The sequence below is a fragment of the Halyomorpha halys genome, unplaced genomic scaffold, assembly GCF_000696795.3.
Source record: "Halyomorpha halys isolate HHAL.00 unplaced genomic scaffold, Hhal_1.1 Scaffold606.1, whole genome shotgun sequence".
NCBI lineage: Eukaryota > Metazoa > Arthropoda > Insecta > Hemiptera > Pentatomidae > Halyomorpha > Halyomorpha halys.
The window spans coordinates 177,844-193,700 of record NW_027106485.1 but is presented as its reverse complement, the minus strand read 5'-3'; the positions used below and the strand labels follow the sequence as shown (position 1 = coordinate 193,700).

The 15,857-nt window shown below is 27.3% G+C and overlaps 1 long non-coding RNA gene across 2 annotated transcripts in view; it reads right to left on the bottom strand.

The window, feature by feature from the left end:
• Window positions 1–1,182: 1,182 nt before the first annotated feature.
• Window positions 1,183–15,857, bottom strand: part of LOC106684724 (uncharacterized) — a 133,997-nt gene continuing 119,322 nt past the window's right edge. For both annotated transcript variants that reach the window (XR_001343731.2, XR_001343730.1), the window contains exon 3: window positions 1,183–1,253. This is a non-coding gene — a long non-coding RNA (uncharacterized lncRNA). The remainder of the gene's footprint in view (window positions 1,254–15,857) is intronic.

Here is a 15,857-nt window from a genome sequence, read left to right as displayed (position 1 = left end):
AAGCCGCTAATTACTAGCTTTACTTACTAATGACTTTAGTTAAAGACTTAAGTCATTATCTTTCAAAAACTTCAAAACAAAATTTGGGCACGCTTATATTTAACAAAACGTTTATATGGAATGGTTTCGACAATGTTATGACCCGTGAGACGTGACGAGAAAAAATAATTTAATAATGTACTATATTTATTTTCATATAGTAAAATTGAGAATTGGTTTTATGATAAAGTCGAAATATAATTAATGTGTATAGTCAACCTAAAACCTTCCCTTTTTTTTTTTTTTTTTTTTTTTTTTTAGCACTTCGATATATAAAAATCTCAGAGGCAGTGTAAGAGTAAAGCTTAATTTAGACTGGAAACGTGTTATCATTTATCGAGATTTTTTTTTTAAGTGAATTATTTACTTATGTTTTCTTAGGGAAAGGTCATATACAAATAGAGTATACAAGTACTACAAGTTGTACGTTTATAAGTAGTATGTGCAGACGGAAACAATTCAGATTTGATACGAATAAACTATAAAACACTTAAAAACAATTAAAATAACAACAAAATATCTATGGGAAGAGAATATATATACGAATGTACAATATTGGTGTATATAAGAGTATAATATATGGGTGTAATGCAACTTAATGAAAAATAATATATCTTAAATACCAATAAAATCATAAAATTTAAAATATTTCTAAAGTTAGAACAAGAAATAGAGAAAATTATAAATAAATTAATATGTTTTAATTATTGCAAGTGCATTTTTTATAGTTATGTTAAGAATGAGCTGTTTAGTTTTGTATCCTAAGTAATTGATTATGTGTTCATTATAAATTATTTTAAGCGAATTTATGTATTTTAAATACTGTGTAATGTATCCGTGTATCAATATTAGAAAAATGAAAAGAAAAAAAAGTGATTAGATACTATAAAAATATAATTTAGTATTTTTCTAACGCAGATTAGTAATGTATGAAATAATTTTATAACTAAAAAATTTAAATTTAATAACTAGAATAAACAAAATAAAATAAAATAAGGTTAAATTTGTATTTCAAATGTAGTTAAGTTTCGGGGGAAAGGGAACAATTGCTGCAACATGTACGTTCTTTCTCGTATATATGTATATGTATGCTAATATAAAGAGCAATTATTTGTTTTTCCAATTTAATACTTAACTTTTTTACCTACCTTATTTAGAAGTTTTCAAAGCTTCCACGATCTGCAAACATCTTTACTCGAGGAATTCAGAAGTATCTGAAACGATAAAATTATATTTAAATATACGAACCTTTTTCAGAACTTATTTGAAAAGGTACTTCCTTAATGCAAATTAAATAATTCATAATTTATATTTATACGAAAGTAATTTATAAATAGAGCATTTAAAATTTAAGCGATGTATGAAAAAAAAAAATTATTACAAACAACTTCGTAATGGTAATTCATCTGTTTTTCAGTGGGGTTCATACTGGCTTTATAATGTTAATCAAAACAAATTAAAAAAACAATCAAACACTTAAATTAAATGTTAATAAAAATAAAATCATATATATTGAAAATGTTAAATTCTATATTGAAAGTGTATTTTTATTAAAATTCAATATTAACCTATATAGCTAAATAAAGTGAATAAACCTGGAGAACTTTACCAAGAAATAATTCTTGATAAAGTTCTTTGTAATAATAAAAGTTTGATGTAGTTTTAAAATAAATTATTAATTCTTATATTTTATAAATTTTAAAACTACGAGCATGAATTTCTTTGACCTAAATGTATAGATAGATGGAAAAAAATAATATTTAGAAAAAAAAAAGTTAAATATTACTTTAAGCTGTTATACGTCAAAAATAATTTAAATTGTGACATGACAAAATAAAATGTTCATTGTTAAATATAAAAAGCGTTTTATTACTCCTTAACCTTTTTTAAAAAAAATAACTATAATCAATAATATAAAAATAAAATAATCAAAAGGTACAGATAAAATGAAAATACAAACATTGACGACATAAAATAGAAAGTAGCCAACAATTTTTGGGTTACATTTTTGACACTTCTATATTAATTTATTTACTTTTTTTTTGTTCATTTAAACAATTATATTTTCAGTTGTTCTTAAGCAATATAAGTTCAATAACTAAAAAAAATGGTTCGAAAAAATTACTTATTTTGCCAATAATTCATATTATTTTGTTTTGATATGTATAAAAAAAATAGTTAAAAACAATTGCCTAATTTCTGTAAATAATTCAAAATTATTTGTTCTGGATCTTATTTTTAGGAAGTTTAATTATATCAATTTTTATAAATTGTTGAGGTTAAAAAAATCTCCAAAGATGGATATAATCTGTTCTACATTTATCTTCATTGTTGCACAACAATGAAGATAAGTATAGAATAGATTATTCTATTCTATCTAAACTAACTAGAGGTTAAGTTTTGTAAACTAATTTTTTTGATATTAGTATATGCACTAATATCAAAAAATGTAGTTTATAAAATTATTTTGCATTAATTTATATATGCATTTCCTAAAGTATTTCATTGTATTATTTTTAATATATTTGATAGTAAATTACATTACATCGAAATTATAAAACATGATTGTAAAAAATTAAAAATTAAAAAATCTGTTCCCTTAGACAGAAAAAAATAATTACAGAAAATAATTCAGTACTATTATAAATATACTGTGTTTAATCAATACATCTCTTTCTTTTTATCTATTTTTTCACTTCGAAGGCAGAAGTCCAGGAGGACCAATATTCTACAATCCAGCTTTGTGTTTTTTGTTTAATAAAAGGTTATGAACCTTTGGTACCTAAAAACGAAGTGATGATATTTTTTCAATCATCACTAAACTTGCAGAATTAGTTCTGGAATCCACTAAAATTTATATTCAAACCTAACTTCTGTTAGCTACTGCCACTTGAAAACAAAATGGAGTTATATATCACCATTATCAAAATGTGTGCTCGATTATTTTGATGAAGTATTCAGAGACATGCCGTACCGACAATACAACACCTTTAAGACATGATATGTAAGAATACTCTACATTACAATAAACTCTAAATGCAATATTATAATTGGAAGAGTCTATTTAGTAATTATTACACAAATTATTGTAGTATTGGAGTTCAGAAACTAGCCACCGCTTATTAAGAAAGGTGGAAGTGTATAGAGTCATTTCTCGGGACCGCCGAGAAATAAATAATGACTGCTACAAGTGGGAATCGAACCTACTACGTTCCTAAACGAGCGCTCCGGAATCTACGCCCCAACGCGCACGGCCGTCGCGTCCCTATATTATTATAGATTCAAATACTATTATTATTAGAATTATACTCTATTATTATTAGATTCATTTCTCGAGATCGCCGAGAAATAAATGTTAAATGCCACAGGTGGGAATCGAACCTCTACTACGTTCTGATCCAAGCGCTCTGGAACCAACGCTTTTTTTTTTTTTTACAATAAACCGTAATAAATATTGTATTAATTTTGGCAAAAATAAATCGGGTGAAATATTTAGTTTAAGGAGCCCATTGGAATTATTTTGACCTGAACTCAGGTTCTTTTGAAAAAGACCCTATATCTAGGTCTTGTTGAAAATCTTGAAAAATAATATTTAAGACATTTAATAAGACAGAAGTTTATTATTATTTTTATTCTTCTTGTGATTATAAATATTTATTATAATACCTGTTTGTTTCAAGAATCCTTGGCTTGATCTTTAATGGAATGGTTAATCCCTCTAAAAGTTTTCTGTGGATGAAATATTAGAGATTCCAGGCTTATTCGCGCTTCGAAAAACTTTTAAGCTGATTTCGAACAGAATAAATTGAGATTATTATGTAAGTTTCTAAGAGAGATTTATTGAAAGAAATGTATTTGTAATGATTGCTTTTAAATCTATAGCTATGTAATTGAATTTATATGAAGTAAAAATAGTAATAAGTAGGATTACCCGAATAAAATACATTTTTTTTAAAAATCGTAATAAAGGGGAAAAAATAAAGTTAAATGGGAGAGGGGGGGGGTTAAATTAGTTCTTAAGTTAACGAAAAATTTGTTAAACATTCAAATTTTTAAATTTATTTTTCATATTTTTGAACTTTCCATAATCCGAATGCAATAGTATATTTAACTTTATGTGACTAGATTTGTACATTGTTTTTGTATACAAGAAATTAGAGTCTCAAAATATTGATCTAGATACTTATATTATGGAAGAATGCTTACAGAGACATATGGTAATCTAGATAAGGCAGTACTCTACCAAATTGATTAATTGATAAGAGTAACTAGGTGGTATGAGAGTTGATAATGTTTTCAAGAGAAACACGTAAATATATGAAACGGAAATCAACAAACAAACTAATTTCTGGCAACAGTTTTTTTGTGTTTTTTTTTTCATTTAAATAATAAATCTGTAAAATAAGGTTCTGCAGCATAGTTCAACAGCCATGGGAAGAAAAAATGTAGTTATTTCACATTAAAATTTATTTAAAAAAAGTATAGTGAGGGGAAATAAAAAATGGTGGCTGTGAAAAAAAAAATTCAATCAGATTTCCATATCTTTAAAACTGCACATGACACTAGAAAACCTAATAAAATATCATTTAAAGTAGAGTAACTTAAAATGTAAGCTTTAGTGGAGCTTTTTACGTTCCAGAGATATATTTTAAAAAAAATATCATGGGAAATCAATATCTTAGGAATCATTAGTCTATTATTCTATAAGCACTCAGATTAAACCTACATAGCTTAATGTAGTATAAAGTATTTTATGGTGCGTCTTCGTATGAGTCATTTTCATGATATTTGCCAATATAAATTCATAAAATGTTGATTCTAGTTGTGTGGAAAAATATATGATTTATGAAAAACTATATCTCAGAAATCATTAGACGTACAGATGTCTGCCAGCGCTCAAATTTTAGCTAGTTTAATGAACTATAAAGTAGTTTCTGACGATTATCTTCGTATGAGTAGCAATTTTCATGATATTTGCAAATATAAATTCATAAAATGTTGATTTCTAGTTGTTCCAAAAACGTATATGATTTATGAAAAACTATATCTCAGAAACCATTAGACGAACAGATATCTGTCTGCACTTGAATTTTAGCTAGTTTAATGAACTATAAAGTAGTTTATGACGATTATCTTCGTATGAGTAGCAATTTTCATTATATTTGCAAATATAAATTCATAAAATGTTGATTTCTAGTTGTTCCAATAACGTATATGATTTATGAAAAACTATATCTCAGAAATCATTAGACGTACAGATGTCTGCCAGCGCTCAAATTTAAGCTAGTTTAATGAACTACAAAGTAGTTTATGGTAATTATCTTCGTATGAGTAGCAATTTTCATGATATTTACAAATATAAATTCATAAAATGTTGATTTCTCGTTGTTCGGAAAAATATATGATTAATGAAAAACTATTAATCAGGAATCATTAGACGTACATCATTGAACGTCTGCGAGCACTCAAATTTAAGCAAGCTTAATGAAACATAAAACAGTTAATTTATATCACGGGTAAATTATATTGTAAACCACACAAAATATGACTTGATCGCTGGTAATTTTAATTATAAAGAACTGAAAAATTCTTTGGTATTGCAATCGTAAATGTTTTGTGCAAATATGAATTTAACTTCGTTACAGTAGTAGTTTTTGATAAATTCGCATATGAAACTTTATGAAATTTATTTTAGCAAATATAAAAACTACCACTCCTACAAAGATCCACATACAAAATCATAATACTAAAGATTTTTTCAGTTGCAGTATTCAATTTTATTGATAAAAACAACCAACGACCATGTACAATTTTACTTACTGATTTTAAGTATGATTTATACTTAATATTAAGACCCTGGAAAACGCAGAATTTGGTTAAAATTGAGTCGAAACGTTTTAAAAAAAATTAACTTAAATAAAATTAAAAAAGTGTACCAAAATTTGGTATATGGCCGTGAAAAATACTAACTGAAGTCGAATGAATCCTGTCCTACTCAAAGTGACAAAAAATAAAAATAAATTAGGTATCACATAGATTTCACTTACAATACTACTTTGAGTTGAAATTAAACCTCCTACGTTTCAGCCAAGATATTTTTGTATTAATCACTGTAGCAATAATTTTCAACGAGTTTTTCAGGTGACGGATTAAATTACTTCAATTTTAACAGTTCTTAGAAAAGTTCATTCCTCATTGTAAATTGTAAACATTTAAATTTCAAAATTGGTTAGAATAATAAATAAACTGAATATAGATCAAATGTATAAATGAATATTAAACGTTACAAATAGACAATTTTAACAATACAAAACGACCGCACTAGCTCTGATCAAATGCAGACAGGTTCTGACATGTTCAGTGAATTGCTATAAGATCTGTCTATCACACAGCTGTTATTTGGATTCCATGATTCGTAAGAGAAAAAAACACATTAACGTTCTAAATAAAACTTAGAATTAAATTAAATTTAATAAAATTGTTTAATATATATAAATATATGTACGTAATAATTGACATATTACATACGTATTAATTATATTAACTGGCTTGGGAGAGATCGGCCGCACTCGGCTGTTTCCGATGTCCAGTTTCTCTAAGCTCCCCTGTATTTTTCCTTTCATTATTTATTGTTCTTATATAATTTTTATTTATCCATTGTTTCTTATTGCTAACAATACGAACTGGTTATTAATTTCACATAAGTAAAATTAAAGGAATTTTTTATTATTAGAGGAAATTTTTTTCAAAATTCGTCATTTTTAAAGCCGTTTTTGTCGCACTAATTGGAAAATTTTAATGAAAAAGTTTTATGTCACATCCCAAGCATATGCATGGTTTAAATACAGTGGCCGAAGAAAGTATATCAAAAGTTATAATTCAAAACAGAATTCTACCAAGTACTTTCCTAGTCTTTTCTACCAAGCACACCTCGTCTTTTCTTTATATAATGAATTTAAATAATAATGATGAGAAGATACGGTCAGTAAAAAACACAAACAAGTTGAGAGAACTTATTGTGCCAACGTTTCGGCTAGAGTTTCTAGCCTTCATCAGGGCTAAGAACAACCAATAATACAAAAATAACAACTAATGAATACAAAAAAAAATTAAAGAGAAAAAATATAATTAGAATGACCCAAGTAAATAATTATACAGAATGAAAATTAGTAAAAATAAAGTGATGAAAAAAGTGGAAAGTAGAACGTTTAATTAAATATATAAGTAGAATAACATAATAAAGAAAAGAAAAGTTTACAATTATATAATGCAAAGAAAGTTATAAATATGAATATATTAATTTAGTAATAATTAAAATTTAAAGCATGGAAAGAAAAAAAAATTAATAAATAAAAGAAAATACGTGTAACTGATGAAATATGTAAGTATAATACTAGAATAAAGATACAAAATATAAGGTTGAGTTTGACCAAAGAAATGAATAGAAACCATCACAATAATAATATGTGGTGAATATATCGTAAATAAGGAGAAATAAGAAGAGAATAGAGAAGGAGAAGGGGGTAAAAGAAAGATAAGAAAAGGAAATAAGACAAAAACTCACCTACTCATAGGAGATCGCAAATCTAAGTGAGCCAGTGGCGCATGCGGTAAGATTTTGAATTAAAAAATACTTTACGAATATGACGAAATTACCGAAAGGCGAGAATACATTACAAGTTATTTGGATGGGTAAAAATAAGAAATAGAATATATTGAAAAACTTTTATCTGAAAGAGGAAAACAAATTTAAATAATAATAAAATAGTTTGAGGTTCCTTAGTAAAAAGTACATTTTAAAACTTGTTAAAAAAAACGTATAAATATGATTATAAATATTGATCACGATAAAAATTTATTTAAACAATATACAAACACAAGGAAAAAAGTATTTGCACACTATGTTTACTTGCTCTTGTTTGTATGCTCGAGTATAATAATGTTCTTTTCTATCAGTATTATAAAATATTTCAATCTATTAAGTTCGTTTTAGTTTAACCGATCCTAATGCAAAACACAATTGAAATAAGTGCCACTACTCTGGAAAAAGTTTATATTATTTCAAAATCAAAGAAAATTCTATCGAGAAACAGCGAATTTGTTAGATATTAATTTTTCTACAGATACATAATACATACATACGTCCAAAGAAAGTAAATGAGAGGATGAAAAGAAAAATCAAAATTGAAACGATAAAAAATCCAGGAGTTAGTGTAGGTGTCCTAATATGGGCGAATCAACATCTGGGGTCTGTGTGAGCAATACAACAATTAGAAATGTTTTGAATTCTTAAGGAATTTACAGCACGGTCCCGAGAAAGAAACCTTATATCAGTGAATCCAATCGCAAAAAAAAACTCTTATTTGCTAGGGATTACATCAACAAGCCCATCAGTTTTGGGGAAAATGTATTATTCCTCGATGAGAGTAAATTTAATATGTTTGGATCTGACGGCAGAAAGGTGATATGGAGAAGGAAAAGTTAAGCACTGAGGAAGCAAAAGGTCTCAGTTACTGTAAAACGTGGAGGTGGGAGTGTGATGGTTTGGGGATGCGTGGCTTATAATGGTGTAGGAAATCTCGTGCCTATTGAAGGAATTTTAAATGCAGAATGTTATGTCAAGATTTTGCGCCGTAACCTGTTATCCAGTACAGGCAAATTAGGAATTTAAGATCGGTATATTTTTATGCATGATAATAATTCGAAACATACAGCAAAAAAAAACTAAAGAGAGGTTAATATTTAACATTCGCCAACAACTTCATACCCATCCACAGTCTCCTGACTTAAACATAATTGAAAATTTGTGGGATATTTTAGATAAAAATATTCTAAAACACCAAATAACCGGAATAAACCACTTCATGGATCTTTTACAGCAAGAATGGGAACTAATTAACACAGATTTAATTAAAAAAACTCGTCCACTCAATGCCGAGACGTTTTAAAGCGGTAATAGATGCCAACAGACTTCATACAAAATGTTAAATTTTTCATTTGAATTTTATTTGTAGTTATTAAGTTATAAATATACTTTTTATTTTTGATGTAATAGGTTTTTTATTGCATAAATTCATAATTTAATTTAAAAAAAAAAAACTGGTGTGCAAATACTTAGTTCGATCACTGTATGTTATTTCAGTTTCGTACGACTATTCGTTTTTGAGCTTGGCTGTTAACACACACTCCATTGTCTTCATCAAAAAATAAATTTGATGAGAAAATGTTTAAATTCAATATTGGCTTAAGCTATGTCAGTTAAATTACAGAAAAACAAAGAAAAACCACAAGAGATAAAGTTTTTATTTTTAATTCTGATTAATTTTAAGATAAAGCTAAATGAAAGCTAACCTTCAATATAGAATTCCACGAAAAACCTCAAACGCTAATTAATTAACGTAATTTTCCTTCTCGGGTAAATATTTTTTCCAATGAAAGCATATCATCATTATTTTAATTACATGCACTGCAGTGTTCCGGAAAAAAAATTCGAGGAAAGAGACAAGATGCCACGACAAAGGCTCAATTGACAAAAGGAAATTTTTATAATTCACAGTGCCCTAAAAAGAAAAAGTTGGTCGATTCGGGGTTGAATTTATAATTAACAGCAAAGTTGGAAAGGGACTGCGGGATTATGAAGCCATAACGACGAAAGCAAGTAAAACAAAACATGATAAAAGATCGTTTTTATAAAAGAAAAATCAACCACGAAGCCACCAAGCACTTTCCTGCTTTAAAATAATTTTAAAAAAAATATTTGCGGTTCAACATCTCTGTATAGGTTCAATAAATAACAAAATTAAAATAAAATATTTTTATTATTCCTGTAAAATGTTATTTTTGTAATTGTGTACCAATTAGTTTGTTTCTTAAGCTCTATTACTTGTTTATTACGAATAATTAAGTTGGTTGCCTAATTATTAATATCAATTATTAACTAACTAATGGTAACTTGTGTTATTTTTTTTTATTTATTATCTTGTGTAAAAGTAATATAAAATAAGAATTACTTTTTTCAAACCATGAAATTTAAAAAACCTGCCAACAATCGCCTTAGGTGGAGAAAGCTAGGACCATGTTGGACTGGCATACCAATCGCATAACAGCAGAAATGAGATTATATTTTAGCAAATATAATAAATAACAATACTCCTATGAAGACAAACGTCATGAACTACTTTATAGTGCATTAAGCTAGCTTTTATTTGAGTGCTAATAGGCATCTGTAGGTCAAATAGTATTTTGAGACATAGATTTTTCAAAATAAACTACAGATTTTTCAGTACGTTTTTAAAAATGAAATTTTGCAATTTAAAAAGCTATAGATATAGAGCTCCGAATAAAAAACACTTGGCTGACTCATCAATTTTGACTAGTAATTATATACAGTTTTCGTTAAAGTAATTAATAACTGGGCGGGGGGGGGAGGTAAATATTCTATTTTATTTTAATGTTATTAACTTGAATTAATCAAGAAGAATAGTTTTCTTTTGAGAATTTGTTTAGATTTAATGAAATAAAGCTTGCCCTAAGCTTATCAACAAATTTATTTGTTAATTCGCTTTCTTTCATCCCTTAAAACACAACTTGAACCAATTTTTAATTTTTTTTTTTAATTGATATATTTGTATTTCTCAAAATAGAATTTAGTAAATTTACGTTTATTTTTTTTCAAATGCCAATCTTAGTCATTTTAAAATGTATGTATTAATATTAATTCTATTGTTTCAATGTTAAAATAAACTTTTGTCAATTTAATTTGATTTTCCATTTGCTTTAAAAACATTTCTTCATGAATAATCACTGAAGTGAAACCCCCATTATATTTCCTTTAACGGAGGCAGTTGAAACCGCAGCTTAAGATTTATGTAGTCAAAATCATAATAAAGCTTCCAAGCTACATTATTAGAGTTTCCAAACTTTATTTTAATTAAGTTAAAAGAAACTGGAATAATAGAAAGTCAGAGAGAGCAATTATTTTTTTCCATTCTTAAATGAGAAGTGACTCGACTCAACTCTTCCTTTAAAATAAAATTTGAAGCAACAGCTCCTTAAGAGGATTGCTTTATAAATTTCTTTTTGAGTACATTGGACGTGGGTGTCACACTTTCCTGGAGTTTCCACTCTAAAAATTCTTTTCCTTAAAGTTCCATTTCTTGAGGGAAAAAAAAAATAAAAATGAAAATTCCTCTCTTTTTTCGATGCTCTGAAATCATTTATTTTATTTCTCAAAAGAAATATAGAGTAAGAAATATTGATTTGAGAAAAGAATGTTTGTGTCAAAGTTGGCTATGTTCTGATAAAGAGATATACTGAGATGTCACATATTTTGGAAAAAGTTTGTTTTTTGACATTAATTACTTTGTGAACTTATTAAACTTAGAATCTGGCGTTAGGAGGTTTCGCCCGGACGGCTCAAAAAAAAAAAAAACCATGAATATATTACCATGGCTAATAATTCTTCATGGAATACCAGGTTTAATTTGAATTATTGTTATTATTTTTAGGCAAAAGAGAATTAATTTTTTTTTAATCAAAAATGACAAGAGGGATATGCTACTTTCCCTAGAGATTTCTACCCTTTCATGAATTTAGTAACTGACTAGAGACCGTTTTGAAGAGCTGAAATGAGAGAAAATACAAAGATAATACAAATATTCACTCAGGCAAGGGATAAAGAATAAATAATGCGTAAGTTTATTAAATTATAAATAATTATTTTATTATTTCCATAGTTATTAAATATTTTTTTATAGAATAAATTGTATACTTAATAAGATAATATGAAATTTTATACCTTTAAAAAATAATATCTGTTCATATAATAATTATTGGTTAGAGATAAAGAAAAAAACAAAAAATCGCGTTGATATCACTCAATGTGCTTGAACAGAGATTGATTTGGTAAGGTGGCGTTACTCACCATGTATTGATAATTAATAAATATTTTATCAGTATTAAGTAACATTTAAAAATCGTTCACAACACATTAAACAGGAAATCATAATTTATAAATTAATTAAATACTAATGTCATTATATAAATGATTGCCGAAAGTTGGCTACTATTTACGTTAATATAAAAAAAAAATTAAATATAATTTCAGAGAATATAATATATGTAATATAAAATTAAATAAGGAAAGAGGAGTTGAAGATAAAGCAGTGGTCCAACGGGCTTATTAATACTAAGGGAATGAACATATGTCGACTACACTGGCCACCAAAACCAGGCTTAACTGGAATCCTATTTTATCCAACATAAATATTTTAGGGTACAGCGATCCCAGATACCCAGGGCTTTAGTCTCGGGATGTGCTTTGGAGGATTCAATACCAGCTCAAATTGTTGAAGTAAATTCAGTAGCCAACCCATCCCTATCGGAAGTTTCTGAGAAATATTATAATGACTTCTGTCAAATGTGGAAATTAATGTGTTAACTTCAAGTTAATAAATGAAAATTAATTAATTGAAGGAAATAACTGAACTTATAATACATATTGTAAAAAAAACAAACAGTAAATAATAAATAAAATAAACTGCCAAACATTAATTATGATTTTCCTTATTATTTTCATTTTTTTATTAAAACACAAATTCATTTCTTATGTATGATTTTAGAGATTTAGTTTTAACAGAGTTTCGAACTAACTGTGATTCCTTGCTCTTCACGCTCAAATTCACTTACAACAATACTTAATACTCATTTACAACCTAACAATCAGAATCTACCTCTCTTACCGTTCCTTCCGAGTTCGTTTTGGCACAGAATATTCCAATTTTCACACATTTGAAACCGGTGTTCCACAAGGCAATCTTTTCTCAACTCCTTCTACACCTCTTCAAATCTTGATACTTCCGACATTCGCTGATGATACCGCCATACTCTCATCCAATTCCGACTCTGAAACGTCATTGTAAAAAGGCACCTTTTCTAGATTGGGCCATGGTGCAGTGATTAGCGTATCAAAGTCAATGAGAGAAAAACATTTTATTAAAAAAATGGGTTCCCTTTTACACAGCATACATATAACTAGTGAAGCTCAATTTTTTTTTTATAATCCTGTTAATAAAAAAAGTCAGAGCATATTATTTTTGAAATGTCACATTATAAACATTTCTACATTGTGTACACGAATTATACATGATTTATTTTGTTCCTTTTTATTATTTATTATTTCTCCCCTTTCATATTTTTTCCCGACTTTTTATCGTTCTTTAAGTATATTTAATTTTTCTAATGTTTCAATTCTACAAAATGTTCTCTCTTTTTTTCCATACTCATGCAAATAAATTTAAGTTAAAGTATAAAAGAATATATATATAGCCATTTTAAATATAGTAAACAATATATATAAATATACATAATACCCAATATAGTCGTCCCCATTTACAATATATTAAAGAAAAAGTAATTAATATAAAATTGCATAGATATATACAAAATAATAAAGATATATAATGTGTAATATATGCATACTCTCCGAGACATCACCATCATTTTCAGCTACCATGCATGTGATGGTGCATGGTTCCCAGCCTAGAACTATCCCTCCTGCCATTTTTGCCACGTCCTTGATATCAACACAGAGTTCCTCAAAGTCACTCGAATTAAAGCTAGTTTAATGGACTATTAAGAAGTTTATGACCTTTACCTTCGTAGGAATAGTAGTTTTCATGATATTTACTAAAATAAATTGGTAAAAGACATTAGTACGTCACATAGTTCCTGAGATATAGATTTCCCAAAATAAATTAACTAACTACTAATCCTTCAGTAGATTTTTACGAAATTTTGCTTTTTAAAAAGCTATATCTCGATAACCATTGGACATAAATAGCTCTTTTAGAGCTACTATTTCAGCAAATTTACTCTTCTTTAAATAATGTTCACTTAGATTTTCTAGTGTTGTTGGTAGTTTCCAAGATATAGAGCTCCGAATGAAAAATCAATTTTTTTTTAAGGTTTTGAAACAGCCGCCATTTTATAATCACCCTACCTATACTTGGCAGACTCATCAATTTTGACTATTAATTATACATAGTTTTTATTGAAGTAATCAAAAATTGGCCAGGACTCGACATCAAGTTGTGGAGCCGAATTAATAATAATAATAATAATAATGTTAATGTAAATATTTACTTTTAAATAAATACAACTGATATCAAACTTTCAATTGTATTAACTGGATTAAGTGAATGACAACAATTTCTTCCTTATTACAATATAATAATTTATTTCATATCACACAGCAACGTTTCGGGAGATTTCCCCCATCTTCAGGCTGCTAAAAAATAAATTCAACAAAACCATAACCATGTGCTTGTAACAACATTACTATATCATTTACACTCAAAGACTATTTATAAATTATTTACCTGATAACAAAAAACTTATATTTAACATATAATTTTCTCCTATTAGTCTTATTTGCTAATATCTTATAATATTATTGTCATTAATGAGTAAAAAACTTTCCAATAGTCCTACATTGCAGGAGAACAATTACCTTTCTGAAGGTTATCTTCCAATGTGATAGCAACCATATAGGCTATAAAATAATTTTCTCCTACCTCCTTTATCACAAAGATGAACATTAAAAGCTAAAATTAACAATTTTTCAAACCATTTCTATTCTATACATTATTTTCTTTTACAATTATAAAAACATTGACTAAAATTAATTTCTACATTATATAAAAAACCAACATTATAATTAAAACACTAATTTATCAAACACCAAGGATGAACAATAAAAGCTAAAATAACAATTTTTCAATAATCATTTCTATTCTATTTATTATGTAGCATTATTTACTTTTATAATTATAAGCACTTTGACTAAATTAAATTGTATTCATTCAATTTATATTGACCTTCAGATTTAGCAATAGGGACTCATTGCCGGGTCTGCTAGTACTATATAATTTGATCAGGATCCCTCATGGATGGAGGCGATCGACGATATTTTGCGTAGGACTTTCACAATGAGACAATTGATGGAAAGTATATTAGAATAAGATCTATACTAGTAGCTTGAAACAATGAAATATCTGTTCTACCTCATATCAAGGCAAGATCTACTATCTCTATTCAATTTTTATTAATGCTGAAACAAGAGAACCTTTTCGATCGAGATCCGATCCGAAAAGAGTCCCTTATTGTGTTACGGTAGATCTTTTGTTTCCATTTCAAGTTGAGGCGGTTATAATTCTTTATTTGTTTCGAATTGGCGTTGGTATCATCCCATCAGAGAAATGGCACCATTAAAGATTATCACCAAAATCTTTCCTTTCAGACCCTAATGTATCATTGTCGGCTGAGGAATACTATTTCGAGATCTTTCCCTTCCTAATCGTCTTCACCCATCCTCCGTTGTCGGTTCATAATTGCCTTCAAGTGATAAAATCATCTTTAAATTTTCGTGAGATATTATCTTGTACAGAGTATACTTATAGATTCATTCTTTTTCTTTGGAGGGGAAGGGGAGGGAGGTAATTGTAGGAGGAATAATAGATAGTGTTTGGTGTTATGGATATTGATTTTTATGGGATAATTTTCAAAAAGATGATTTTTATAACAAAGCTAAAAATTTCTGCCAGTTGTGAAAATAAAAAAAAATGAGTTCAATTTTTTGTACTTCTGTATTAAATTTTATATTTTATACTTTTTATATACCTTTTTTTAAAAAAGTTACTTCCAATTGGTGCTTGCTAAATTCATTTAAAAAATAATCCTAAGCTTTCTAGTACTTTCCTTTCATCTCTTGTACTCTCTTTTCTATTAAACACCATGCATCAAAATTGTATAACTAGATA